Genomic DNA, 27,682 nt, shown 5'->3' on the forward strand with positions numbered 1-27,682 from the left:
CCACTTGGGTGCGTAATATGTGGGGAAATATAATATATGCTATGTATACATTATAAATAGGTTACTTGGATCCACGTTAATTGTCAATGAGGCTGATAGTAAGTAAGTTTTAGTTATCTCTAACCTCACCCTTAAGACCTTTTTCGTCAGTGTTATTACTTAAGCCTCAGAGACTCAACGACTTGTATGCTTTTAGTTTTCAGTAACATTTTTTAGTGAAATGCATAGTGTTCACTTGCATGACTTGCTGACTGTGGGGTCCAACAGGAACGCGGAGCAGCGGCGCGCACCCGCAGAAGAGCAATGCAAAGGAGGGCGTGTTTCGGGGGCGCGCCGGGTGTGTCCGGCGTCAGCTGTTCGCTCGGTGGCGTCGCGAGGGAGCGGCCGAGAAACCATGGATCTGGTGAGGCCAGTGTGTTCCCATCTCCCTCTGTGTGTGTGTGTGTTCGTCTGTCCGTGGCGTTTTGTTCTTCTGACTGTGGGCCCCCTTTCGGGTAGTTCCAGAGCCGGCTGTCTCGCTTTCACTTTCTCTTTAGCGCTGCTTCGCTTCGCTCCCCGCTGCAGATCGGCGCTTCTCGGCGTCGCTTTCTGGAGTCAAAGTTGTGCAACGTCGCAGTTGTTGTTTGAACTCCGAACCTCGAAATGGATGCTTTAATGTTATTAATTGTACTTTTTTGTGTACTAGTATTTTTTTAAATTCTCCCAGTGTCCGGGGAGTTCTGACATGATTGCCGGGAGAGCGGCTGCGAACTTCCAAACTTTCAGTACCCAGCAGCGCAGTAATTCACTGTGGTTACGTCTCAACTTAAATACACCGTGCATCATATGCTCAAACCCTTTTCTTCATCTCGCTCGCTCGTAAAAGTGCTGCGAATAAACTCATAATTCAGTTGTTCACACGAGGAACTTCACACTTGAACCCCTGATTTAATGCTGCGACTTTTAATGATTAACTCCTGGTTTATGGCTTATGCAGTTTTATTGTTTTTTGAAGTGTATAAACAGGCTGCTTCCGTGACTATATCAGAATGAACTTGCGTGTTTTCAGTATTTCTGTTTTTAAGCTTGTTTATTTAAACATCGTTTTAGACACATATTTGTATATTACTAGTAAACAAACAGTTTTATTTGATAGAATAATTGAATTAACTACCATTCTGGCATCACACTCAAAGACTATAACCTGTATATTTTCATGACATACTTAAATATGTGCACTTGCGTGCCTAAAATGTCCACAGCTGGAATAAGACCTGCAGATGAATGGTGCGCCAGCATTTCAGTCCTGCCCTCTATGATCAGTGACATTATGTGGCTTCTCCATGCTTTACTGCTCATAAACATGTGGCATGTACAAGGCAGCAGTGTAATCAAATTAAAGTGACATAAATCTTTCTGGTTTGTTGAATAGATGGGTGGGATGGCAGGCCAGTGGTTGTCTGACTCCTGGAAAAGAAAAGAAAAAATTTCTAGTGGACCTGGAACATCACTCATTGTGCTATGTAATGTCGCGAGCCACATTATCTAGTTTAAAATCGTCCCGACTGACTTGTGTCATTTCCTGCAATAAGTGAAGGATTGCTTCTCTTCTGGCTGCTCTTCAGTGTGCCAGATTTTAATCAGTTAACACTTGGACTCAGTGGGAGTCCATTATGTTGTGTATCCAGTTATATATTACTTGCGTAGTTTAATTGTTTTGCCGACACTTTTGTCAAAAGCTGTTTTCCCAGCTTGTGCAGCTGGATACTTTTTTTGAAAGAGTTCAGGTCAAGAACTTCTTTATCAAGGGTACTGAAACAGGACCCCTTATGGGAAATGATCTGCCAACCTTCAAATTACAAGTCAGTGTTGTTTTCCACCACACTAGCTATTGCTCATGTATACGATGTCAGCCCAGCACTCCTCCTGCTGACTATAAATAAGCAAGCTGCACCACCTCGATGCCATACTGCAAAAGCTGTGATAAATTGGCAATGCTTTGAATACCCGTGCGTTGCAAAATGAAAAGGCAGCACAGTGCAACATGGGTCTTAAAAATGTTCGATTCTGGAAAATAGAATGAAAGTTCACAAGTATGAACAGTATAACCTAGCTGCTGTGCTAACACCATGTGATGCTAGTAATATGCATTTCTGCACTATGGAAGAGTTTCATAAGGTTTAACCAGTTGTTTTTTCCATCTTCATTATGAATGGGTTTCTCTCTCATTAAATGCCTGTTCCAACAGTAAAAGTTTTGTTCCTCTGTAATGTTGCGGGGCAGAATTCATTCTGAGCAGCTGTATAGAACCCATGTTTCTAACACAACAGAACAGTTAATGTGATGAAAAACTGAAGCAATTCCATCTCATAATCCAGAGCCCACAGAAACTGAACAAACATGTTTGTGCTGTTGCTGCAATCATTGTCACATGACATAATGCAGGAAAAATGTTTTCATTAGAGTACAAGAAACACTTGTGAAGCCTGCTTTATACCTAACATGGGTAGGAAAAGAAAAAATGACTTTCCAGAGCAAGAAGATGTCTTTAAGATAAACAGGGAAGGCCCAGTAATTGGAATTAACAGTCTCACCATTTGATATTTGAAGAATTGGAGATGCACTCGCTGTTCAAATACTTATATAATTCAAATATTTATATAATAAAAGGATGACACCCACTCACTTTTGCTATTCACTTGTTCCGGTCAGGGTCATGAGTCTAGAGCCTATCTTGGGCACGTCTTGTGCAGGACAGCAGTTCATCACAGAATAATCTACTAAAAAAAAAAAAAAATTGTTTCAAGTGTTTTTAAATGAGAAAATAAAAATAAATCAAAATAGTAAGGCTTCTTTGGGTATTCACCCAGGGACATGCCTTATCATATCTGTCAGTCTATATTCTGAGATACCAGGCTTGACAGCAATACCTTTTATTATAACTGCATTGTGTTCCAGTAGATAGTGTTGTGAATAAGGACTTGTTTCAAAATGTCTGTTTTGGTAATAAAAAGTGGCTATTGTGATTCTATTGCCCAGCTGGAACTGAGAGCAGGGTGTGTGTTTGTGTGGATGAGGGGGTTGCAGGGATTGTCTTCTGTACCGTGGTAGATGAAACCTTGCCTGCATGTAGCACAGGGACCGTATCTCCCCTACATTGTTTTCTTTCATATGCCAATGATAACTGGACTGGATTCCCACGCCTGTTTCTTTGTTTGAAATTTCTCGATTGTTGAATTGTTAATGATATCATTGCATTCAGAACAAGAGTGACAGACTGGTATGAAAGTAAGAAAAAAATTGTATGAAAGTAAAAATATGTTTTTGTCTGTCTTTAAAATGCAGTATACATCTGGGGTGACTATCTAAACTGATATAATGCATCAGAAAATGCAGATGAAAGTTGCAGTATTTACATAGCACATATAGGATTAAAAGAGAAAATGTCTTAAAATGAGGTATTTGTTAACAAGGCTTTAAAATAGCTAATTTGCTCACCTTTTTTCAAGTTGATATTAAAGTTGCACAAAAATTTCCTCAAAGGGCAGGTGGTTATTTTCAGTAAAATCTAATATTTTCAACCAGTTTCTGCATATGTTCTGTGATTTGGTTGGGAAAAAAAGGCGGTACAAGCAGTTATAAGAATTATCTGAAAAAGCATATTCATCATTCATAACATTTCTTTTTAGTTCTCTTTAGCTGTTCATTAAAATTAAATAAACAAAAATCATAATTTCAATGTTGGTATTGGTGTTGAAAAAGAGAAGACATTCACACCTTGTTATTTTACTATGATGTGAATGTTGTCACTGTATTCTTTGAAGAATTATCATGCAATAACTGAAAAGGCACTTCAGAGTTTAACTTTGACTAATAATATTGATGTTTTCTTAATTAGTTGTTTGCCAGACAACTTTGGAGTGATGCAGTGAAGGCAGCAATCTGTGAGCTCTGTAAATTTGAGAACTAATCATTAGCTATGTCACTTTAAATACCCTTAGCCCTTAACCACAAGCCACTGATTAAGGCATACTATTTATCATCAGTTGTTAGTGGAAACAGTGATTAATTTATGTTCAGTTATGGTTTTGGAAATGGCTGTCAATAGCTTAGTCTCTACCCAGCTGCAGTGCTGTGGGTTTGAGCCCGACCCCAGCTATTACCTTTTTTCCCCCCATTCATTTTCTTTGAAGCATAATCTTTGACTCATCCTGAATGGGGAAAATGATGTACTTGTGGCAATGGGTGAGCAGGTTACTCAGTTTTCAGTAAAAAGGAAGGAATTGTGTCAATTGTATGGTCTTCAAAAAATATAGTATGGCTTAATGTTTATATTTTTGTATTTGGTAACTGGAGGTGGTAAGTGGCAGAGCAAGTATTAGCAGTCACAGTGGCTCAGTCAAATTTTACAATCTTAAGTGGACCTTTTAAGCTAAAGGTAAATGGGAGCATAACATTTTTAAGGATTTGTGTATTGTTTAGCTTAATTCAATTATGTGACCATTTTTCTTATTTTCTGGAAGCGTTTCAGAGAGCATGGCAGATTATACATTTACAGCAATTCATTTAGCAGACACTTTTTGCGAAAGGGGTCTACATTTTAAGAGCATTAAGATCAAGAGCTGGGTAGTAAGTAAAAGCAGAGTTACTGTAAGTTGTTCAGTAAATTGTTGGTGAAGTTGTTTGTAGCAAAATAATTTGTGAGAGTTTAGGCATACTTTTTCCTTAAGCACATTTATAAATAACATACTTTTACTCAGTCACCCCCTTCTTATTACCTTTGAATATTTTGTGTTTAATATTTTTACTTTCTCTCCCTAAAATAAGTTATCACTTACACCATGAACCCACATCCTTACTGTCAGCCAGTTTTGTAGATTTCACTGCTTATTATTTATTCTTGACAAATCACAGTTTATTACTAAGTGTTGCTGAGTTGCTTTTACTTAACATTACTAATATTTTCAGGGGTGCGGTGGCGCAGTGGGTTGGACCACAGTCCTGCTCTCTGGTGGGTCTGGGGTTCGAGTCCCGCTTGGGGTGCCTTGCGGCGGACTGGCGTCCCGTCCTGGGTGTGTCCCCTCCCCCTCCAGCCTTACGCCCTGTGTTACCGGGTAGGCTCCGGTTCCCCGTGACCCTGTATGGGACAAGCGGTTCTGAAAATGTGTGTGTGTATGTGTGTGTACTAATATTTTAACCTTTGTTCTATGGCAACAGGACAGGCATTTTCCCTTTTGCTAAGACGTATATAAAAAGTATTTGAAAAGAACTGTGAAAACTTAACGGACAAAACACTGGTCCTGGAACTGGATGAGTCTCCCTTTCACAGGCACATTACAGCAACCTATTTTATGTATGCATGCATACTTTATTCATTTGTTTGTTTATTTAGTGTTCCTGATTGTGGACATCATATGCTTTCTTACATTTACCAGAGTGAAGGTTTTCCTGTTCTGGTATGGGTCAATTTACCTTGTATGACACATTATTTCTCAACTAATGTGTTGCTACAGGGAGTCTTGCTGTTTTGTAAGGTGGTAATGAGTTGGAACACCTTCTTTTAGATTCTAAAATGTTTGTTTTCTTGCCTCAGACTTTGTATTTAGCATTGTGCAATTTTCAGTTTTAATGCATATAATTAGGATAATATGTAGTGCACTTTTAAAAATTTCAGTTAGTTCAGTACTTGTGTATGATAAGGGATTTATTTCTGCGTTTAGATGTTACATCAGATTTTTTTAAAAAAAAAATGAAAGTGAACAACATGTATTTTTATTTTTAAAGCGCACATATAGCTGATACATGAAAAATAAACATCACATTTTGATGTTTGCATATGAATGTTAATGAATATACACATGCAAGTATTTTATAGAAATACACTTTTCACAGAGGCAATCTCCAGGGATTAACTGTCTTTTAATTTAGTATTCTGCTCTAGAGCACACATAAAGATTCATTGTTATATATGGTTGTGGTTAATAGTGGCAGATAAACCCAATTTTTATTAAAGGAGACATTGCCAAAGCTCAGCATAATGGGGCTACAGACATCTGCTCTGAGAAAATGGCCAGTCACGACAGAGGGACTTGGTAGCGCTGACCTTGTCAATGGGTAGTGAAATAACAACCAGCATGTGGTCCAACCAAGTCCCTATGCAGTCCACTATTAAAGAGAAAGGCTCATGGTTTTACAACTTTCCTTTTGCTCTCTAACGTGTCATTGGGCTACAGTAAAACTTTGTAGTGGATGGTGTGCTGCTGAAGTTAAGATGAGTACCAATGTACAATACCATCCCTCAAAAATGCCAAAATATATATTTTTATGCATATTAGACTCACACGGAGTAAACTAATTTTTAAAAGTCATTCTGGATCTTTGAACCCTTTTAGAAAGCATGTTAGATTGTAGGGGTTATTTAGTACATATCTGTACTTGCACTTGCTTGTGTCAATATTTTAGACAGCTTTTAAGTCAGTCACTTGCATTTTTTAATTATTTTCTATTTTTCTGCAAAATGTAGTCTGAAATAACCTCAGATGCACAAAAGAGTAGATTTCCTCTGCAGTTAACTTTTTTTCCCCCAGTATTTAAAAAAAAAAAAAAATCCTAGGTCTTCCGTATTGTTCTTTGATACTGAGAGATGAGATGCAGGAGGAACCTCCTTATTCAATTGGTCTTAAATATTGGTGGTAATCAAGGAAACAGTTCATATGTAGCTAGCTCTCCAATACAGCAATAGACACATTTTCTTTGCAAAGACGTACGTGGTGTGTGCTTGCAGTAAAAGCACTGGTTATGTGGAAATGGTCTGCAAATGTTTGCCTTTAGTTTCAAAGGTGGCACATTTTGTAAAAATCTGTGGCACAAAGATGAAATACAAATTTATGGATTTCAATAGTCAGAGTAACATAATTATATGACACCTTTGTCTGAACTGCAGAAATTGTGCTATTGGAAATATTGTATTAAGAATTTTATTCCAGAATTTGTTGGAGCCATGGGGAAGAAATGGTGTGTTTATTAACAAATGGAGGGAGTTTATTAGTTACTCTGTATTTTTAGAATACATTTTTAATGACCAGATTTCTTAGCTTCTCTCTCTGCTTTGGACAGGCATTCATTTTAGACTTGTACTAATTTCTGGGAGTGTTTAAAAAGCACTCGAAGGCCCAGTTTTATGTGTTCTCTGCATTTTTACATTGTTCTTGGTGTAGTAAGTCTCAGTTTCATCTCATGTCCAGTTTTTAGCTCAGGTTTTTTTGGACTTCCTGATACTCAATACACACTAAAGTCGATTAAATTTCTTTACTGATTTATCCTAAGACTGCATTGGCAATCATTATGAATTTTTATGGCACATTTAAATGCTTTTTTGATACTCGCAGTCATAAAATTGAAGGCTGCAAAGTGTGGTGTTATTCTGCTTCACTGCTATACCACTTTATAAATGACATCTTTTTTTATTTTTATCTTACTGTTGTGGAGGTTTAAAAGAATGAAGACAAAGCTTTCTTTAAAATAAATAAATAAACGCTCCATATTTTTTCCTCAGTGAGCCTCATTCAAGTGGGAAAATTAAAAGTATAACCTGCCATGCTTTGACAAAGCAAAATTTTAGCTGCTTTACTTGTGTTAAAGGCATAACCTGCAACAGGGTAATGGCGCTTGTTTTAAGTAGTTCTCTTGTTAGCAACTAATAGGTTGGTTATTTTGCAAGAAATTTCTTTTTATTGTGAAAATGTAAATGTAGCACTTTGGTTCTTCTTTGGAAAAAAATAAACTAATTCATTTTTAAATAGGATTTGTGGTTTGAGAGAGTGTACTTTGAAGACAATAAAGCATAAAACTGTATGTCTGCTGAAGTAACCGCTTGCGTCATTGTCGTATTTTTTGTACTTTGTTGCATTGTAAAATTTGCTCAACAAGCTTAGATCAGTTAATCAAGTTTATATATAAATTTTCAGCTGTAATGTCACCACCAGTGCAATAACTTAAGCCACATTGTGTTCCTCTGTAAACGCTGTTTTATCGATGAACATGGGTTATTTTATAGTTTATTACCCCAGTTCTGTAAACAGTAAAATTAATTGGTATGACGACATGTTGAATCTAATTATTTAATTGATAAAATCACGTTGATGCATTTAATAAAATGTATGTTTTAATACCCATATTTCTAATGAAGAACGGCTGTTTCCTTATTATTCAAACTTTATTCAAAGAGATTACTTGAATTATTCTGCAAATTAAAATGTAAAACATAATAATGCATTAGTGAAAACAGCACATGTAAACACACCTTCCATAGTTGGGCAAGTACAGATGGAAGGCATTGGAGAATGACTGGCAGTGGAATTGATAGTGACAGCTGAGAGAATGGCATGGAGGCACATTCATACCAGAAACACTCAGATGTAGATTAACAGGTAGTAAGGAAATTAGAAATGCAAAATGCCTGTGATGTAAAAATTCAAATCGTACTATTTTTTTCTTATTTATCTCACATCTTTGTCCAAGGCACATTCCAATGTCATTAATGATGCAAACAGTGGTAGCAAATGACATTGAACAAAGTACTGTACTTAACAGTTGGCAACATCAAAATATTGATAAGAGCATTGCAAGATAGATTTGCTGGCTAAATAACTGAGTGGAAAAATAGAGCAGCAGTCTCAACATCTCGTGATGAGGTGGGTTTTCAAGTGGAAAATGAAGGTCAGGAAACGGCATGGGACGTTTGGCTAGAGAAGAAAAAGTGGCAATGGGCAAAACTGTGTTAGAATTTGTTGGTCAGAATGAGAGACTTAAACTGGATCCTTGCAGCTGTAGGATGCAAGCAGAGGGACATTACTATTCTAGAGGAGCTGAAGAGGATAGGCATTAGACACAAAGTCCTACCTGCAGGAAGTGTCAATAGTTAAACCAAAACCTCAAATAAAGAGTTGAATCACATAGTGTGAGGAAGGCTGTGATTCCCCCCCCCCCCCCCCCCCCCATAATTGCAAGGAAAAGGCATTACATCCATATACCTGGAAGAAATGTGATGATTGTCAGTCATCCTGGGTCACTCCATGGTTCTTAAGTGTATGAAAGAGTGACATTTTCCACAGCAGTTTTTCTGTGAATATTTATCTAAGATGAAGAGGTTAGGTAGTAAATATTGGTTTTTGAGAGATTTTGCTATGAGTCACGATCATGGTCATTTGTCTGTGAAGATATGTTGCGGACGTAACTAGAAATCAAGTTTTAGATCTGAAAATTGAAGAAAAGATATATTTAAGTAAAGGACTTCACGTAATTTGAATAGCTGTGACAACAAAAAGCCGGAAAGAATATCAGTGTGTGTCTATGAGGAAAATGTAAATGGAGATTCGGCACCGAGTCTTCAGGGACACCTGTGGAGAAGTTCAGTAGGAGACAAAGACCAGTGAAAACAAAGGAACTTAAATTGAGACAAGAACATCTGTGGCCAAAACTAAAGCCAGGAGCTCCGTTTGAGAAAGAAGAATTAGCAGGGAGAGGTAGAGAGAAAATTAGAAAAGCACTGTTGGCAAAAGGAATGCTGAGGTAGGATTACCATAACGTGATAGGTGCAGGAAGGAAGAGTCTCATAATGAGAACAATCTGGTGGTAGACACCATGCTTGTTAAGAAAAATCCTCCAAAACATCTTATTTAAGTGCGAGTCACTGAAATAGTTAACATAGTCCAGTGGTCATTATAGTTCACCTGGAATGCAGCTCCACTGAGCTGTCAGAAGAAACTACCAGTGTAGACATCTGTATAATTAGTGTAGCGAGGAACTGCCTGGTGTTGAATTTGTAACCATTGGTGCAGTTTTAATTAACTAAAATGATGATCATGTGGTGATCAATACCACCTGATATCTTTAAGCACGCTAAGAAGCACAAGGACAGTCATAAATGTTATACAGAGCAACATTATTAAATAAACTACATGGATGCTGTGAGCTTTATGTTTTGAATGACAGCATAAAGAAGAAATGGTTGACCTTCGCTTGTATTGCAGTTTACGAAAATCTCATGATTAATTATGCTTCATGTCATATACTCAATTTAAATGTGTTTTCGTACTAATTTAAACACGTAGAGAAGCTTGCAGTGTTGTAATCAACAGCGCCATTCAAGGTCATATGAAGAGCTCGATCTTGAGAATAATTTCAGAGAAAATTTTGATAAGGAGGTGGCAGCAGGTAACACTAGTGCTTCAAAATGCCTGAGCTGTGAGTTTGGATGGAATTTGAATCTGTGAAGTACCAGTTGAGTTTGAAGTGTAGACGATGTGCGGGAGGTAAGATTTTTGTTCATTGTTCACTTTCTTGCATAGCTACAACTGCCGTTTAAGCTCCTTAGCCTGTATGGAAATCGTCTAACATTCTGTAATAATGGTGAAAACAAACAAATTTTGGTTCAAGCAGTTTGAATTGATAGGGTAGACAGCTTTGAAGTTATAATAATTATATATACTGTGTGTGTTTTAAAAAATACTGAATGGTGGAAAATTCAGTTTGGAGGCTTTAGTTCTCCTTGTCTCACTGATGTATTCTAGAGCAAATTAGCAAGATTGCAAACATTACATTTGCCATTCTGAATATTGAGTTTACTGTAGCATATGGATATCATTACTTTGAGGAGTTATTTTGCAGTAAACAGACATTTTCTTCTGTTGTACTATGCTTTGTTCACATTTTAGTACTGTGAGTTCCTGAATGCAGAATTTACACATACATAAATACTTTCTCACATAAATTTTATGCATAATTTTAAAACTCTTGTATGTGATAAACATTTTTAGCCTATATTTTCAGAGGAAATGAGGGAATGCCATGCAATGCAATCACATTTATGGAAATTTAAAGGGCAAGCTCATCCAGTAATATTGGTTTATTCTATTTACTTTAAGGGTTTACTTCTTCAGTGCTTTCCCAGTTCATATTCAGCAGCATATGGCTTATTCTGCTTTGTACTTTAGTACAATAGGACTACTGTTTTCCATGCACCGAATGTAAGATTTTATCTGGATGTCAGTCCAGGGTTTATAAGGAGGACAAGGGCACCTGCTTTGTGATCTGAAGGCTGTGCTTGTAATCTCCACAGTTTAGAAGCTAAGAGCGTTTTTGAATAAAACACATATGCATATTCCGTTTGTCTTTGATTATGGACCATTCTTTTAAAAGGGAATGCAGGGTCTTTCAAATTTAATTGGGGCAGGGTGTGGAAAATACCAGACTTACGCAAACCATAGAAGGGTTAGTTTAGTTTTTCGTAGGGTTAACATTTTCCAAATTATTTGGATGCAAGATTGAAAGTGAAGGGCGTGCTCCTAGTAGAGGGTGAAAGTGTAAGAGAACGGCCCTAATGCAGAATCTCATTACAGAAGCTGTCAAGATTCTTCTATTTTACCATCATCCTGCTTATTCTGTAAGAGCTAAACTGTTGTTTCGAGTGAGTGTACTGTCAAAGAAGCATTTACAAATAAATGAAAAATGTCACAATTGATTTCGCTGCTCTAGTACTACACCGTGTCAGCTTTGTCACAAACTGTCTTTGTTGTTCCCTCTTTCGCAGGTCCTGCTGTCGGACGTGGTCGATAGTTTTTGACGGATTCAGGCCCTCTTCATTTGACCCAGGGTAAGCTGCCAGCTAATGACCTTTCATTAATATCGGTGGAATTTTTTCTGTTTCTTTTTCCCTTTAAATTAATGTATTTCTAAAAAAAAATAGGAAGTTTGTAACGTTGGGGAGGGAATGGAGCCGAAAAAATAAAGAGCTAGAAACATGGCGTGCCATCCCGTGTGCATTTTGAACCGAGCGTATAAAAAAATTTTAACCCTTTAGTCTCAGCTTATCTGGAATGTGTGCCGGCTGTAACGGCAAAAGTTAAAGAAACATCCCACCGGTTTTGTTCTCTGCACATTTTTGGAGGGGGGGGGGGGGAACCGACATCGATACAACACTGGGAAGCAGTGCGTTGCTGTTAGAGCTCCGATGATGCAACTGCGGAATGGCTACATTGGTGCCTACCTGGCACAGGATAACAGATTGTACAAGTGAGTACTGGCGTTGTGGAATGCAGCAGCATGCTTTTACTAGCCGTTAATTTCCGGTCACTTCTTGTTTTAAAGTGTAATAATGTCATGGCACGATTGTCTTAGGAAATACTTTCGACAATTTGATTTGCCAGCATCAAGCTCTTTTGCGATTCTTTTTTAATAGTCATGTTCTTGAAAATTATCTTCCAATGCACGCTGTTCTAGAATGTTTCCGCGAAACTGCTGTAAATGTTCTGATTTGGTACATGTGTTTGCAGTATACTTGAATGTTGCGTTGATCTATATCTTACCGTGTTTCTTTACATTGCATCATTTATATTATCACACATAGCCATTACTTTCTCTGTGGGTCAACATTTTTGAGGTAGTAGATTAACTGTAGTAAGCTTGCCAGATGTTATTAGAAAAAATGATGTACATACTGTATATGGTCTGAAAATATGAACACATGAATTCAAATATTCTAATTCTCCTTAAGGTTGGACTGTAAAACCAAACAGCTACACCTGGTAAGAGCTCTAGTCATATCTGAATTCCCAGATGTTTTGCAGGTGGTAGACACTTGACTTCTGCAGTTTTAGTGTTGGTCTAAGTAACATTTGGAAGCAAATCATTGAAGTGTTTTCTTATGTGTACTTTAATCAGCCTAGACTTCTGTACAGGATATGCACATTGTTGAAACTGTGCACTGTAATGTGGCAAACATTTGAAAGTAACGTATTATGAGTTTTTCTGTGATTATGTGATTCACAAATGGCTTTTCTCTGATGTCTTTTAAATTTAGTCAAAGGGTTGCTGTAAAATATGCTGTGACTTGGTTCTTTGTCAAGATAACATATTGACCTGTGATGTTTCAGGGCTAACAAAATTGCAAACATTACTTTATTCTGCATAGTAAGGGCACACTTAAAGAATTTTGACCACACTCGTCAGAAAACTGTAAAATGTTAACCTGGTTTTAGCACTTAATTATCTGAAAAACTGTATTGCAAAAAATTACAATGGGATTTGTTACTCAAAAGTATTTGACCTCAATAAATGGAAAAAGAAAAATCAATTGAGGTAAATTTAATTAATAAAAGTTTTGACCTACCTAAAGTAACAGCGTGGCTAGTATACTCCATGGACGCAGGACATTTTTAATTTAAGAATCCCTTTCCACGAGTAAGGCTTACATGTCGTCTTACTGGCAAATGTGCCAGTTACATCTGAGAGCATGAAGTTGGAGGAAACACAAAGGGTGCAGAAGAGGGAATTTTACGAAAGAGGCCGGGTCTAGGAGTGACTGCTGTGATGTTGGTATATTCAAAGTGTGCTAATGATGCGTGGCATTCAGACAGGAAACGATGGACAAGAGCCAGCTGCTCTTAAAAGGGGGCCGAAGGACACCTGTTGTGACCTATCCTGTCTCAGGGGCTAAAGCTGAAGTCTGAATAGGCTCAGTGGGGGGGAAAGGGGGGGAAAAAAAAATGTTCTACACTTCCTGGCTTTGTCACAGGGCACCTTGGGTACATACTTGAAATCTAAAAAAAGCAAATGTGCAGAGCATTGTCCAGTCCCTGTCGTGTGTTACCTTACATCCCCTTATAATACAGAAAGATGTTAAACTGTGCATGAAGCTCTCATCGATCAGCAACATTAGACTAGTGTAATGATATTACATCGGCTATTGTTCTAGGTGCTGTAATTAATATACAACATGGCCCCTTAGCCAACATTTCTTCTGTGATATGTGTGGTTATGAAGAACACATACAACCAATATTTCTATGACAAGTGAGCGGTCTCAGATTTGTTTGCACTCTATCAGCACTAACAGCAGGGAGGTCAGCATTGGCTTATTGTTTTCAGATAAGCAGTAACAGCTAGAAAACTGACCTCTTGCTTTAATCACTGACCTTAGACATTGCATTTTATCTCTCAAATTGATGTATGCAGTCCGTTCTGGCTTTAGTTCACCGCAGAAAGTCTAATTATTAAGTTGTGATATTGAGGGAAGACAGAAAATATCTTCACTGAAAATCACAATTTAATACTAGAGCACACTAAAATGAGAGTAGATATTCAAAGAAAATGTTGATCGCTAACAGATAACAGTAACACAAAGAGCTAATTTTCTAAAAATAAATGGAGAATTGTGTTTATATGCTTTCTAGGCTTGTTTATGTATTTTGGTTATTCTACCAGTAGAACACTTTAATTATGGAATTAAACATGTATTACTTTTATTTCATACAGTTTCTCCTTGACTTTCTCTGTAACTCAAAAGTGTGAATTAGTTTCTTATTCATAATGTTTTCTTTTTTTTTTTTAAAAAAAAAAAAAAAAAAAACTACTAATTAATAAAAATAAATAAAATTGAGCATGACAATTTTCTAAGCACTCTTCAGTATTCAGAAGTTTGCTGTTGGCCAGGTCATGGTTACCAGTAGGGAAGCCATATGTCTCTTAGCATGTGATGGATTTATCTTTCATATTCAAGGTCACTTTAGAGATACAGTGCATTATTTAAGCTTATCCCGAATTCAAGAAAACAATCCCCGCAAGCATAGCATTAAATGTAATCAGATAATGATGCTCAATTTCCTGTTTTACTATCACAAAATATGGAAAAGTGAGATGTCAGTAGAATATCTTAACAGAAGAATGACAGATAGCTTAATGTGAAGATTTAATTAGATAAACTATTGGTTTATTTTCATTTCTCTATCTTAGCAGTTCTAATTTGCTCATAATTACATTGTTTTGATCACAATGGAAATGTTAAAATTGTTTCTTGTGTAGTGTTTTTACATCTTGTTAGAAGGCTAAGTGAATTGACCCTTTTCAGATAGTTTTTTTGATCTAACTGTTCATTGAGTAAATCACACTTCAAATAAATGTGTTACTTTAAAATAGAACTGACAATGAGGAAAAGGTGTTGTACTGAGGAACGTTTGCAGGTGCAGTTGTGCTAATAAACGTTCATTATATTTAATTACGTGAAACAGAATAAATTAGTATTTAACTTAATTAAAGGACTGATTAAAATGAAATGGGGAATATAATTCAGCACAAGCTAATAAAGAGGATTCCCTCACAGTGTTATCCATGGGTGAGGAACATTGACGAATTACTGATTCACAAAGTACTGTTGTGTATAAATGCAACTTTTTTTTTTTTTTTTTTTTTTTTTTGTAATGATGCTTTTCTCACTTTGCTTAGAGTCATTTGCCTAAGGCTGTAGTATAGCCTACTTATATTTTCCACCAGCCATCTATGAATCTTTTTCTTTAAGTTATTATTCACCCAGTTGTAAGTCACATGCACAGTGACAGCTTTTTTCATATACACCTAACTAGAACTGGGTGGCGGCACATTCGTTCTTTCAGCATCGCATTGCACCACTTCCCAAAGATGCCTTATTATTGGCTTCAGAGCTGCGTGATGTCTCATCTGTGCGTGCACTGTCATGTTTGTGGAACCGTCCTGAGATGGTGATCTGCTAGAAGTACCAGTTTGATAAAGACTAGACTAAACGTGAAGAGATCCATCTCGTCAGCAACAATATATAGGTGGTTTCTAGCATTCAAACAATGCTCTGTTGCTGTGAGGTTTGAGTTGCCAATGCATTGTGCAAAAATTCTTCATTGAAGGCACTTGAAACATAACAGGCAAAGAAGAGCAAATGAAGACACTGGATATTTCTTGACCACTGTCTATGGGACCACACGTTTTATTTTTTTAATTAATTAATTTACTCCTTTTGTTACCTGTTAATTGATGTGCAGCACAGTGACACTGTCAAGAGAACAGTGACATCCTTAACCACTTTGCTACTTTTTGGGTACTTGCAGTAAGAACTAATGGTACCTTATTTGGCGTGATTCCCTCCTTTACCTATACACTATGTTTTGTAAGCAAAGTCAGTCAAAGTCTGTGATTTAATCATGTCTGACCCATTCACTTCTTTCCCAATGCTTAATAATAAAGAAATAAGGGGTAGTTTTTAATAGGTCATCAACAAGGCCTCCTATTACATGCTGTATGGTACAGTTATGTAACTTCATTCATTATAAATGAGGTCATCATGAGGAAAATTGTCTAGCAATCACTGTAGTTTAATATAATTTTCATACAATCTTGCCCAAAAAGGAAATGCAATAAAAAGTACTTGTCAGCCAGTGCAGTGATTTGCCTCAGTGGTAACCTTGCAAGGACACCACTGATGCACCATTTAATCAGAACTTAAAGGCTGTTTTTTGGTGCCAGAATATTTACGTGCTCACACGTATACTTTGTGTAATCATAAAGAAAGGGCACATTTAAATGTGCCATAAACAGCTCCCGTTCAGATAATATAATACTTCATATCTGTCATTATTTTCTAAAGGGCAGGTAATTGAGCTTGTATCCGATTAGATATTAGTCTATGCATCTGTGTCATCAGCTTTATTTTTGATGTCTCTGTAAAGTGCACGTTGATGTTTGATACGTACAAAACACAATTTTTTTTTCTTTTTTTTTAGTTTAATTGCATTCGTAGTTTTTGTATAACAGTGTAATTAAGGGGTATTTTAAAAATGTTGAATATTTAACGCTAATTTTCAACACCCGCTGTAGATGAACACTGATACATGGGCAAACATGCTATTGTACTGAATACTGAGCTTGTTGGATGAAAAAAGGGTATTTATTTTAAACAGTTTTAGTATTTTTTTTTTTTTTTTTTTGGTCATATGGGACCCCATTATATGAGGGCTGAGTGTGCAATACAAGGTGTATTACACCAGTATACATGTTTCTATTTATACTCTGTGTGTGTGTGTATATATATGTATATATATGTGTGTGTGTGTGTGTGTGTATATATGTATCTATTATATATAGATATGTATATGAAAAAGATTTGCCTGCTAAGAAGTACCTTTTCTTATTGCAGGATAAATCTCTGTATAAAAGTTTACTCCCAGCATCTTCAGGCTGTAGAACGACAATGTTCTTTTCTTTTTTTTTTAATCAGACTTTAATGCAAGTTTGAGCAGATTTCTTGTGACTTCATGGTGATATAGTTCAAGATTAACATAGGCTGACTCACCTATTACTTAATACCCTTGAAATAGACCACAGAAGTGGAAATGAATTTGTGATGAATTTATGAGTGTGTGTAACCTACAGAGCTGGAAAATTTAATATCTAGGAGATGTACAAATTTGTAGCATCATTTTCATTTTGTATCACCATCTTTTTGTTTTATGTCTGAATTGTTGTTCATTTCTGTTGCCACACTTGGTCCAATCAGTGTAATCTGCCTTACCTTCAAATTCAGTTTCGAATCACAAGACATAAACATAGGCGTTATTCAGAAATTGGGGAAAATCTAGTAATCTGTAGATTGCTCTGGTAAAACATCCTGTTTTGTAGGTGACTCAGCTTGTAACTTGATTTAGATAAAACCATCCATGCAGCATAATGACAATAACTGTATTCTGCACATAGTTGTACTAATGGGTATTTATGTTGTAAAAAATGTTGTTAAAGATGTTTAAATCTGCAGGATATTTCAAATTACCATGCATTTGCAACAGCAGCGCTTCCGGTAAGGTGTAATTTCTCCAGTCGTTAGCTCGGACAGCAATGCATATTGTGGCTCTCCTTAGTAGGAACACGAGGCTCCTAATATTTTTTTTAAGCTGCACTGATTACAGTTTTGGAACTATTTCAGTTCTCAATCAGTTTCAGGAGTAATGTAATAATGTTTGAATGTAGGAATAATGTTTTTTTTTTTTTTAAGAAAATCACATTACTCAAAATTTGAGCTACTATGAGTAACCAATTTTGCCAATTCCAATTGAAAGTGATATATACGAAAAATATTGATACCCCATTCCTCACAGACTGGACAGGTGTGTGGGGTGGGACGACCCAGGGTACAACCTGGATGGGACACCATTGCAAGGCAGACACGCACACGAGTGAGTTTAATGCAGCTCATTCATCTGAACTGAACTGTACGTCTTTGGACTGTGGGAGGAAACCCTTGCAGACAAAGGTGAAACTTGCAAATGCCACACACTCTCAGCTGGATTTGAACCAGTGCCCAAAGAGCCCAGATGCTGTGAGGGGTCAGTACTACCCGTTGCATCACCATGCCACTCCTAGTGGATTTTTGTTATTTCCGTAATTAAAAGGTCTCTTGCAGAACTGTTCTGTTAGCTTATGTTTCATCAGACTCAATGTGTTCTGGTCTTGGGGAGTGAAAAAGTATAAATGCCAATATATTGTTATAAATAGTAAGGATATATTATTTATAAGATTATAGATAATAAGGTCATGTTGTTAATAAATAATAAGGTTGCTTCAATTAATAGTGCATTCTTCATGTCATGCATTTATAATTATTCTTGTTAAAGCCTAGATTGAATAACCTTTTTCCAGCTTTAGTAAAACATTGTTGTGAGGTCTGTAGTTGACCTGACAAAAATAATTTCAAGTTGCTGGGTGGTAGTGACACCCACACCATTTTCAAAGCAATCATTGCAAAGAAAATATTTTCTCGGGTACAGAGCAGTGCTTGAACATGTTTATAATTTTGTGATTTCAGTTTATCAATGCTGTAACATCAGGAACACACAGGCGAAATATACCCACTTTCTCTGAAACAGACATGGGCGAACTTGGAACATTAGGCTCTGCAACAAAATGACACGCATTTGATAAGAATCCTGGTGACTGTTTCCATGGAAATAAGTTCAGTAGATGGAAGTCCATGAAGATAATGCGGTGTGAGGTCTTGCTTGTAGTACTGTGCATCAGCTTATATTGTTAAGAGTGTAACACTCTTATGAGTTCCAGCCCTAAGATTAAATAGTTTTTGTCAAGGGGTTGTATCACCATACATTTCTTCTCACATTCGTATTTTATTTTTGTTATACGGGTTACAGTCTCAGGAATTTTTTTTAATCAATTTTAATGTATCTGCTGTGCACACATTTACATTACATGTGCATTTATTCATTGAGCAGGCACTTTTCTGCAAAGAGACATAAGTCTCACAGAAAATACAATGTGTTTACTACGTGATAGTATGATGATAGCATGACGATGTGTTGCAACCCCTCAGCAATCCTGACAATGTACTTTCAAGGCTCTAGTAAAGCAACAAGTGTAGGCATTGTGCTGGGGTTTTACAGAGGAGTATGATTCATGTTTACCGTATCATTGTACAGTATGTTGGTGAAACTACATTTTCAATGGCTTCTCTTGTTTTCTCAGTTGGTTTGGTTTCATCTTGGCTTCTGCTCAGCGCGCTAAACTATTATACCAGACTCCGTCATGCCTTACTTCTGTCCAGTAAATAATCATGCATCAATTTTAGTGATACAAACACAAATGGCAATTTTGAAGCATGACACGTCTATGAAATACCACCTTGTCAACATGTAATTAGAATACCTTTTCTAAATCTGACCTACACTAAGTAGAACTCTTGCTGTAACTTACATTTACTCATTTAGCTGGCGCTTTTCTCCAAAGTGACTTACAATGTTAAGGTTACAGTTACTTACCCATTTATACAGCTGGGTAACTTTACTGGAGCAATTTGGTGTAAGTACCTTACTCAAGGGTACTATAGCCGGAGGTACAACCTGCAACCTTTGGATCCAAAGGCAGTAGCTCTAACCACTACACTACCAGATGTCCCCCTGATTCTTGCAGACCTGTACCCATATGCCAAAACCACCTTAAAATAACTTTTCACCCACTCTTTGCTTTCAGACTCTTTTAAAATTGTTATAAAAAAGTGCTTTCCTTCAGGGAGTTTCCTTAATATACCTGTTAATATAGCTTAAAGTGCAGCATGAAATGTACATTTCTACTCTATTAACTCCTGATCATTTAAGCTTTGAAGATTTTGCTTTGGGAAAACCTAAATATTTGATTTGAAACTGTAAACAAAGAAATGATGATAAAACATTTAAAAAAAAAAAAAAAAAATCACATTGCAACCTAAGATGCTTTGGATGTGTTCCTTTAAAAATGTTTCATGTAAGTAATTACTGAACAGCTGTGTGAGATGGCAATTTATTCAGTTCAGTTTATTTTTGTATAGCGCTCTTCTCAGGCAGTGACACAGAATACCGACGTTCTTCTAAACAGACAGGATTGAAACATTGTTTTTCTATATTAATAGTTTTGATTCTCAAATCTTTTGTATATGTATAACGAGATGCAGGGATTGGGGATCAAGGGTTATTATTAAAAACTGAATATATGACAATAATAATTTGGCTTAATATTTTGGAGTACTAGTCTGCTACTAACTGGTTACAAGGTCTTGAAGGAAGGATCAGGCTCACCTTCAGGAGTTCCCTGTGTGTTGCCGCATCAACGCAGTCTTTGTGACCAATATAAATTATGTATTATAATTCATCTGACATTTCAGCTTGAATGCGGAGAATTCTGGGTGTACCCGTGGAATTGCCAGGAGTCACTCCGTTGCCCTCCTTTTCTAGCCTGTCGTTACAAATAGTTCACCGGTACCTGGCTACCAAGGTGGCTGAGAAGTTTTTGCTGATACCTTGGCAGAGCTTGCATTAAGCAGCAAGGCCCATGTGCTCCATTAGCTTTGTGTAAAATGAACTGGCGGAGACATGCTGTTTGACTTGTAGCGGCACAGGTTTCTACCGCTGCTAATCCAGGGGATGCCGCTGCGGCAATGGACTGTGAGTTGGCATGGATCCAGCAAAGGCACACACGTTCTGCCAAGCACGCCGACTCAAGTTTGCAGTCCCTCGACAGAAAAGAGGGGTCAGAGGGATGTTTGCGGACAATCTGGGCAGGTTCCTGTTTGCTGTTACTGTGCACATTGGCTGTAAAATGCGTCCACCACCTTTGGTTTTTTTTTTTTTTTTTTTTTTTTTTTCCCCCCACGTTATTCGAGAAGAAGAAAAAAAGAAAAGGGAAGACATGCTCAACTTGTAGTTTAATAAAGAATAAAAAGCTTTGGGTGTTTTGAAACCTCCCCGGTGTACTTGATTTAGAGCAAATACGGGAGAGCACACTCAAGCTTACCGAAAAACGTTTTTATTTTTCTGACGGATGTAGATTTTATTGACATATTATACTTTGACTTTGATGCGATACTGTATAAACACAGTGTTAAAATAATTCTAGTTTGGGTTGCAGCTATGCAACTACTTCTGCCAACCCATCTCTTTACTGAAGGTCCCTTGATTTTGTTTATCATTAGCAGTTATTGTTTATTCTTTGCACGTTTGACCTGCTCAAGGACCTGACCATCTGTAATCTTTCCCAAGGCTTTTCTTTTTTCTTTTGGTTTTATTCTCCAATAAAGGGAGAGCTGTTTTTCTTGTGACACTGTAGGGGCATACATTTACAGTCTCAGTATGACCGCTCTGACCAAGATAGTAATCTGACCGCTCGGCAGGTTATCTTTCCTGTATTTTCTTTGAGTCATGTCCCGTCTGTTGGGCTGGGATATCTCTATTCAAGTCCATCTGGCAATCTACATTGTTATTATAACCAAGACCCTTTTAGAGAATATACATAGGGGGGCACTTTATGGAAAAGGACAAGGTCAGAAGTTTAATATGCACAGGATAATATACTCAAGTGTGCACTTACTGGAGCCTTATAGGGGACATAAAAGGAAACCCAAAGGCTTTTACTTAGAATTTCATTTGTTTAACTGATGGATATGGATTTATTTAGGAATGTTTTATTAAATCTGCTGTCTTTCGAGAAGATGTGTGTACTGGATGCTCCTAATTTTAGAATGCTTAATCTGAAGTCAAAATGTCACTGAAGTTTGACGTTTGCTGTATTTTTACCAGAACTGTTTAGCAGTGGCCTGTGTTGTTCTCTGAAGATCTTCTTCGAGTGACAGAGCAGAGTATATTTAGCCACGTTATTCTGTTATTGTCTGCCTTGGTCGTTCACAGTCAGTATCTGCGATCTCACTTGTAAACACCAAACAGAACATGGGTTTTCCAAGGCTTTCAAGACATTTTTACAGATTCAGCTGGACTCACAGAAAGCTAGAATACTAAATCCTCTGGGTATTATTTATGCTGCATCAGTCAGTTTAGACCTAAGGATTTTGGGTTTTTTTTTTTTTTTTTTTTTTTTTTTTTAAAAAAAACATTAATACATTTACATTTATTCATTTAACAGAAGCTTTTCTCCAAAACGACATACATCTCAAAGAAAATACAATTACAGTTAAACTTTCACACAGCGCAGGCAAACGACGGTTATAAAGTAATTGTTAGGGTTAGATATATAAACTGATGTTTGTAACAATGGATGGATTTGGTATGGATGAAAGCAGTGTAGTCGAGCGGCAAGTAGCTCTGTCCCCTTACAGTGCCTGGGTGGTGCGAAAGAACGTGGGCTTGATCCCTGCTCAATCTGCATGGAGTTTGCGTGTTCTCTCTGTCGTCGTGTGTGTTTTCTCCTGGTGCTCACGTTTCCTCTCACGATGCAAAGGCATGCAGTTTGGGTTGATTGGTCACTTGGTGACACTAAATTTTCCTTGGTGTATGAATGGGTGACTGTGTGCATGTGTGTGTCTGTAGCTACCTTGTGATGGTGTCCAATGCATTGCCCCTCTCCAGCCTTGTGCCCAGTGATAGATTTCGGATCACCGTGACTCCGATGAGGACTAACAGTTATTGAAAATGGATGGTATGAATTATGGAATGGAATATTAGATACTTAAAAAGTAAAATCTATGGTTGGCTGTACAACAAAGAGAAAATCTGTATGTGAAGAAAATGTATCAGTATGTTCAGAAAATGTAGACTGTTTCTGGCCATGTGTTGCACCTGCTTTTGTCCTTTTTCTCTCTGACTCAGAACGATGGTAAAGGGACAGTGAGGCTTTGCCAGCACAGTTACAAACTCTTGTTTTTCTCTGAGACAATGTCAAGAGCTGCCAGAATGATAAAAATCTGTGGGTTTTTCTATAGTACTGCGGTGTCACCATATGTAATCTGTGGTGGGTGAAATCCTGCCTCCCACAAGATAAGAGCAGACATCATATATAATCCCCATCGTGGGGAACTATAAAAACCTACAGAAATACCCTGTGGTCAGTTGGTTGTTTCTGGAGTACAAGTGTGCGTGTGTGTTTTTGTACAAGTTAAGTTTCAGATAGGAAGTGTTTACGTTGTTTTAGTTGTTGCACCAGGGGGAAAAAAAAAATACCTTAATGCATCTTTTTTTTTTTTTGGTACTATACAGGAAAAAAGCGTGAGTTTAAGTTATTGATCGCCTAGGATTTCCAGCTTAAGGGCTTCCACTCGAAGGTTCTCTGGGGCCTCTTTAATGGAAATGCATTACTAAGAATCACAAGCTGTTCCGTCATGATTGATAGTGTTGCTTACAATTTACAAGTCGCTGTCCAGAGATAACGCCAAGGATTGATGAAGACTGCAGATCATCCAAGCTCCAAAGTGGAAATGAAGACCAGTGTTTACTGCTTTAGTCAAACCATTTGAAAGCATTATACAGCGGAGTGTGGAGGAATTTGTACTTCACATCTTAAATGATTAAAAAAATCAATCAATAGTGTTGATTTGTTTTTTCTTTTTTTTTCTCTTTTCTCAAAAGGAGGATAAAGCAGTCTGATTGTTCATTGAAAGGCTATCAATAACAGTGCTGTGAAAAGATTGCACGTACCTTAACAGCTTTCGTCTATTTTTGTTTTTGGGTACCTGCTCGGTTTGTCGTACTCTGACCATTTGTCATTATGTGTGTATGTACAGTATGTACTGATTTATCTGATGTGACTTGAGCTTACACTTCAAAATGGTTGATATAAGAAATATCTTCTAAGAAATTAGACTTCTCAGTTGTTCATCAATAATTGCCGTACCAAAGTCATACCTTTAAATACTGATAAGGTCATTTCTAAATTGCATTTATTCATTTAGCAGACACATCTCATAGAAAATAAAATTTGTGCATTACTTTAGGAGAAAGAGACATAGCTGCAGCTGTGATTCTTAAGTACAGGTGATAAATGCGACTAGTGCAGTTTCACTCACTCATAGCCCATAATTGCTTATTGCAAGATAGGCTGCACACCACAATGTCCCTATCCCGGAAGAATAAGAAGCTATGCTAATCAAGGTAAACCCTGGACATTGCGCAAGTCTATCCCAAGATAGCCACACACATTTACTTAGGTATTAACAAAATGCCGTTCAATTCTGTCACCAGTTCACCTGAAGCACTTGGAACATCAGGAAGAAACCCATGCAGACATGGTTTTGCCTGCATTTAGTTTTTCAATAGAACAAAAGTGTAGTCTTATTTTTTTTTAAGCTGTCATAAACGGTAAATGTTCTTAACGTATTCTTCAACATCATACCCTATGTAAATTAGTATTTTGTTTAATCAATATGAATCTCCAGGGGGTTGTCGTGTGTACATGTGCGATATTGAAGGTTACTGCATATTGGGGATGGTGGAATAGTGACACCAACTTGCTGGTCATTGTAGTTGGGAGAACTGGCAAGACGGTGAGATGTAAGCTGGAACATACCTAGTTAAGCGCTTTTCACCTTTAGGGCGCATGATGTCCTTAAATTGCTCCAAAGTAAATGAAAAATATGAACGTGAGTCGGAGAATAGCTCACAACACCCGAGTAAGTATTTTTCATAGCGAATATAGACACAGCACCCATGTTTCTTACAGGCTTTCCATGGATTCTCCGGCACAATTATCAGTGGACAAGCAAACTCTCTGACTCATGACAAGTAGAAAATTTAATTATCTTCTATAAATTTAAATTTGCAGTTGATGTAAATTGGCGTATTTTAAAAATTCAAGTAATTTATTGAAAAACTTGATATTCATGATTACAGATGATATAGTATGCTTATTGGCAAGATGATAAACCAGTTTTACATACACATGTGCACTGACATGTTCAGTTGTGGTAAAACATATATGTACCACTGACAGACAATTGTAAGTTTGGTTGAGTCATTTCAAAATTAAAAGTCCATTGCAGCATTGCATAGCAGACATGTCCTTAAGGCTAAAGTTATTTTTACTGCACTGTCCTGGGTTGAGAGAAGTGGCATCTTAAAGCAGATTTCCAGAGGAAATTTGCCTTCAGTTTTGTCAGATACCGTTTCAGTTTTTTAATCCCTTAATTCCCAGAGCGTCTCATTATCAAGCCAAGACTCTCAAAGGTAATTAATTCAGGAGGTTTTGATATTGGTTTTGATCCACCAAGGGACTGCCAGGCAGCCCATCGGTGCATGAAAAGAAGGATGTGAGCTGAAGACAGGAAAGGGAGCTGTTCACGTGACGGGCTGGACTGTTCTCTACCATGATACTTATCATCTTATTAGGATCCCCTGTGCCTTGGACTGCTGTGAGTCATTTTTGACATGTTTAAGTCCAAATGTGTTCATTTACTATACAACAGTATCTACGACTTGAAACAATTACTGTGCTTTGATAGATGAATGAGGCCTTTTAAGTAAATGTAAGGCCATTAAAGGCTGAAGGGGTCAACAGTTACAGAAATTGCATTAAGAAATTATTTTCATGCTTGAATCATGTATATATTTGAGTAAAAAAAAAAAAAAATTGAAATTGTTTTCATGATATTGAATTAATGTTTATAAATAACATGGTCTCCTTTAGTAAGTATCTGGGCATATTTCCAAGATTTTCTTAGCTGTTAATGTTTTTTTTTTTTTTTCATTTAAAAGTGAGCAAGAGACATGCAAAATTTGGAAGTGAGGAAATATGGTCATTAAAGTAGAGGTCTTTAGGCATTTGATGATTTAACAGCTGCCTAGGGGGAAGTAGCTAATTGCTTATTGTCCATTCCTGTTGTTTAAATGCCTAAAATATTTTCCTTTATGTAAATGAAGAAACTGCAGTGGGAGGGAGCACATGTATATTTTTTTTTCAATTAACTTCAACATTATTATTGCATTTAGTTGATACACTTGATTATAATTATACGTTACTTTCATTACTTTATGCACAATTGCAGTAGCTATTACCTGCACACAGTTTTCACTGTAAGCGTTTTGTACCTTTCTCATTAATGTACAATTCCTGCTTCTGTTTTGGCAAGAAAGTAAAATATGCTTATTCTTTCAGTCTGACTGGGCAGAAGTCAATATCGACCTAATATACTTTATATTTGAGCTGAAAAGGTTTAACTTCAGCAATTTTCTTTATTAATTAGGTTCTTTTGTGTGTATGCATTCACTCATCGCATTTCCTGGACTACCCATTTCCTAAAATTTCTGTTTGTTATGAAGAAAATGTGCCATTTTTTATGCACCGACATTTAGATATCAATTAAACTCAACCCAGACTCAACAGGAGTCTAGGCACTCTTAATTCGACTTGCTTCCCTGGTGTTTACAGCTCCTCTCGTGTATTTGTCGGTGCTGCTGATCAGTAACAAGATGATAAATCTTGCACATTTATGGGATGAATTGGATAACAGTCAGCACTGAACAAGAGTTTGCAAAGAAAATATGATTTAATTTTCTGTCATTTTAAATTAGTTTTACTGTATGTATAGTTAAAATATAACAGTAATATGTAATTTTATTTGTCACCATAATTTCACAGAACACAGGTTCTATCTTAATGCATATAATAAGGGGTGTTTGCATTACTCAGCTTTTAACGATTGTGACGTACTAGAAAAGGCTCGTTTGTTATATGTGACTTATGCCTTTCAGTGCCATGTGTTCAGAAGCCAAGGAACTGGTGTTTAGTGTTGCCTGTCCTTGCATTTCAGATCTATGTTGCGCTTGCCATAGGTCTGTAGTAGCCTGTGTGTGAAGGTAGTGTTTAACAGCGCACCAGTTGTACCGCACACCTCCTTTCTCATTGGTAATCAGAGCAGATGTCTCATTTTATAAAACGAGTTTATTTCGGCTCATCCTGACCTCTTTGACAGGTGTACTATGGAGGGCAATGCAGTTGCTAATAGTCTTGTGTTACAAGCAAACACATTTATACAGGTCCCAGTTTCATGAGACACCACAGAACTAAGCAATACTTTGTTACCAAGTGGGGTAGCTGTAGTGTCTGAGCTAAATACATGCAGTAAAAAAAAAAAAAAAAAAAATTACTCAGCTTTATAAGTAGGTAAATCACTGTAAGTAGCTTAATATTGTGAGATGCTTTGGAGAAAACTGCCAGATATATGAATACAAGTGTGGGTTTTCTAGGGCTTGGACTGCTCTATTATTCACTTCAGTTAACAAGCAGTTTATTGTATTTGTTAGTCACCTGCAGTCCACACATGATTTCAATGTGAAAAATGATCATTTCTGAAGCTTTCCACCATACTGTATGGATACTTTGATTCATTAATGATGTCTTATATTGCACCCTTCACACATGTGGAATGTACATGTGCTATAAGGCCAAGTTTGCTGCTGAAAAAAACATTTGAAATATCGCAAATGCAATTCAGGTGCCTGGTTGAATCGGGAGGTGCAGTACAGTCCTTGGATCATCAGTGTATTCTTTGCGACATGTTGCACTCTGCTCAGCACTGCTCTGAGCCATGGGTGTCGTGTAAGTCTCCCCAAGGGTATATTAGCCAACTGTGGTGTCACACAGCAGAA

General features: G+C 37.1%; 1 protein-coding gene across 1 annotated transcript in view; it reads left to right on the plus strand.

The window, feature by feature from the left end:
• Window positions 1-331: 331 nt before the first annotated feature.
• Window positions 332-27,682, plus strand: part of naaladl2 (N-acetylated alpha-linked acidic dipeptidase like 2) — a 188,751-nt gene continuing 161,400 nt past the window's right edge. Inside the window, exons 1-2 of the mRNA XM_018757073.2 lie at window positions 332-403; window positions 11,570-11,632. The gene's annotated coding sequence lies outside the window, so the exon portion shown is untranslated. The remainder of the gene's footprint in view (window positions 404-11,569; window positions 11,633-27,682) is intronic.

The sequence above is a fragment of the Scleropages formosus genome, chromosome 8, assembly GCF_900964775.1.
Source record: "Scleropages formosus chromosome 8, fSclFor1.1, whole genome shotgun sequence".
NCBI classification, from domain to species: domain Eukaryota; kingdom Metazoa; phylum Chordata; class Actinopteri; order Osteoglossiformes; family Osteoglossidae; genus Scleropages; species Scleropages formosus.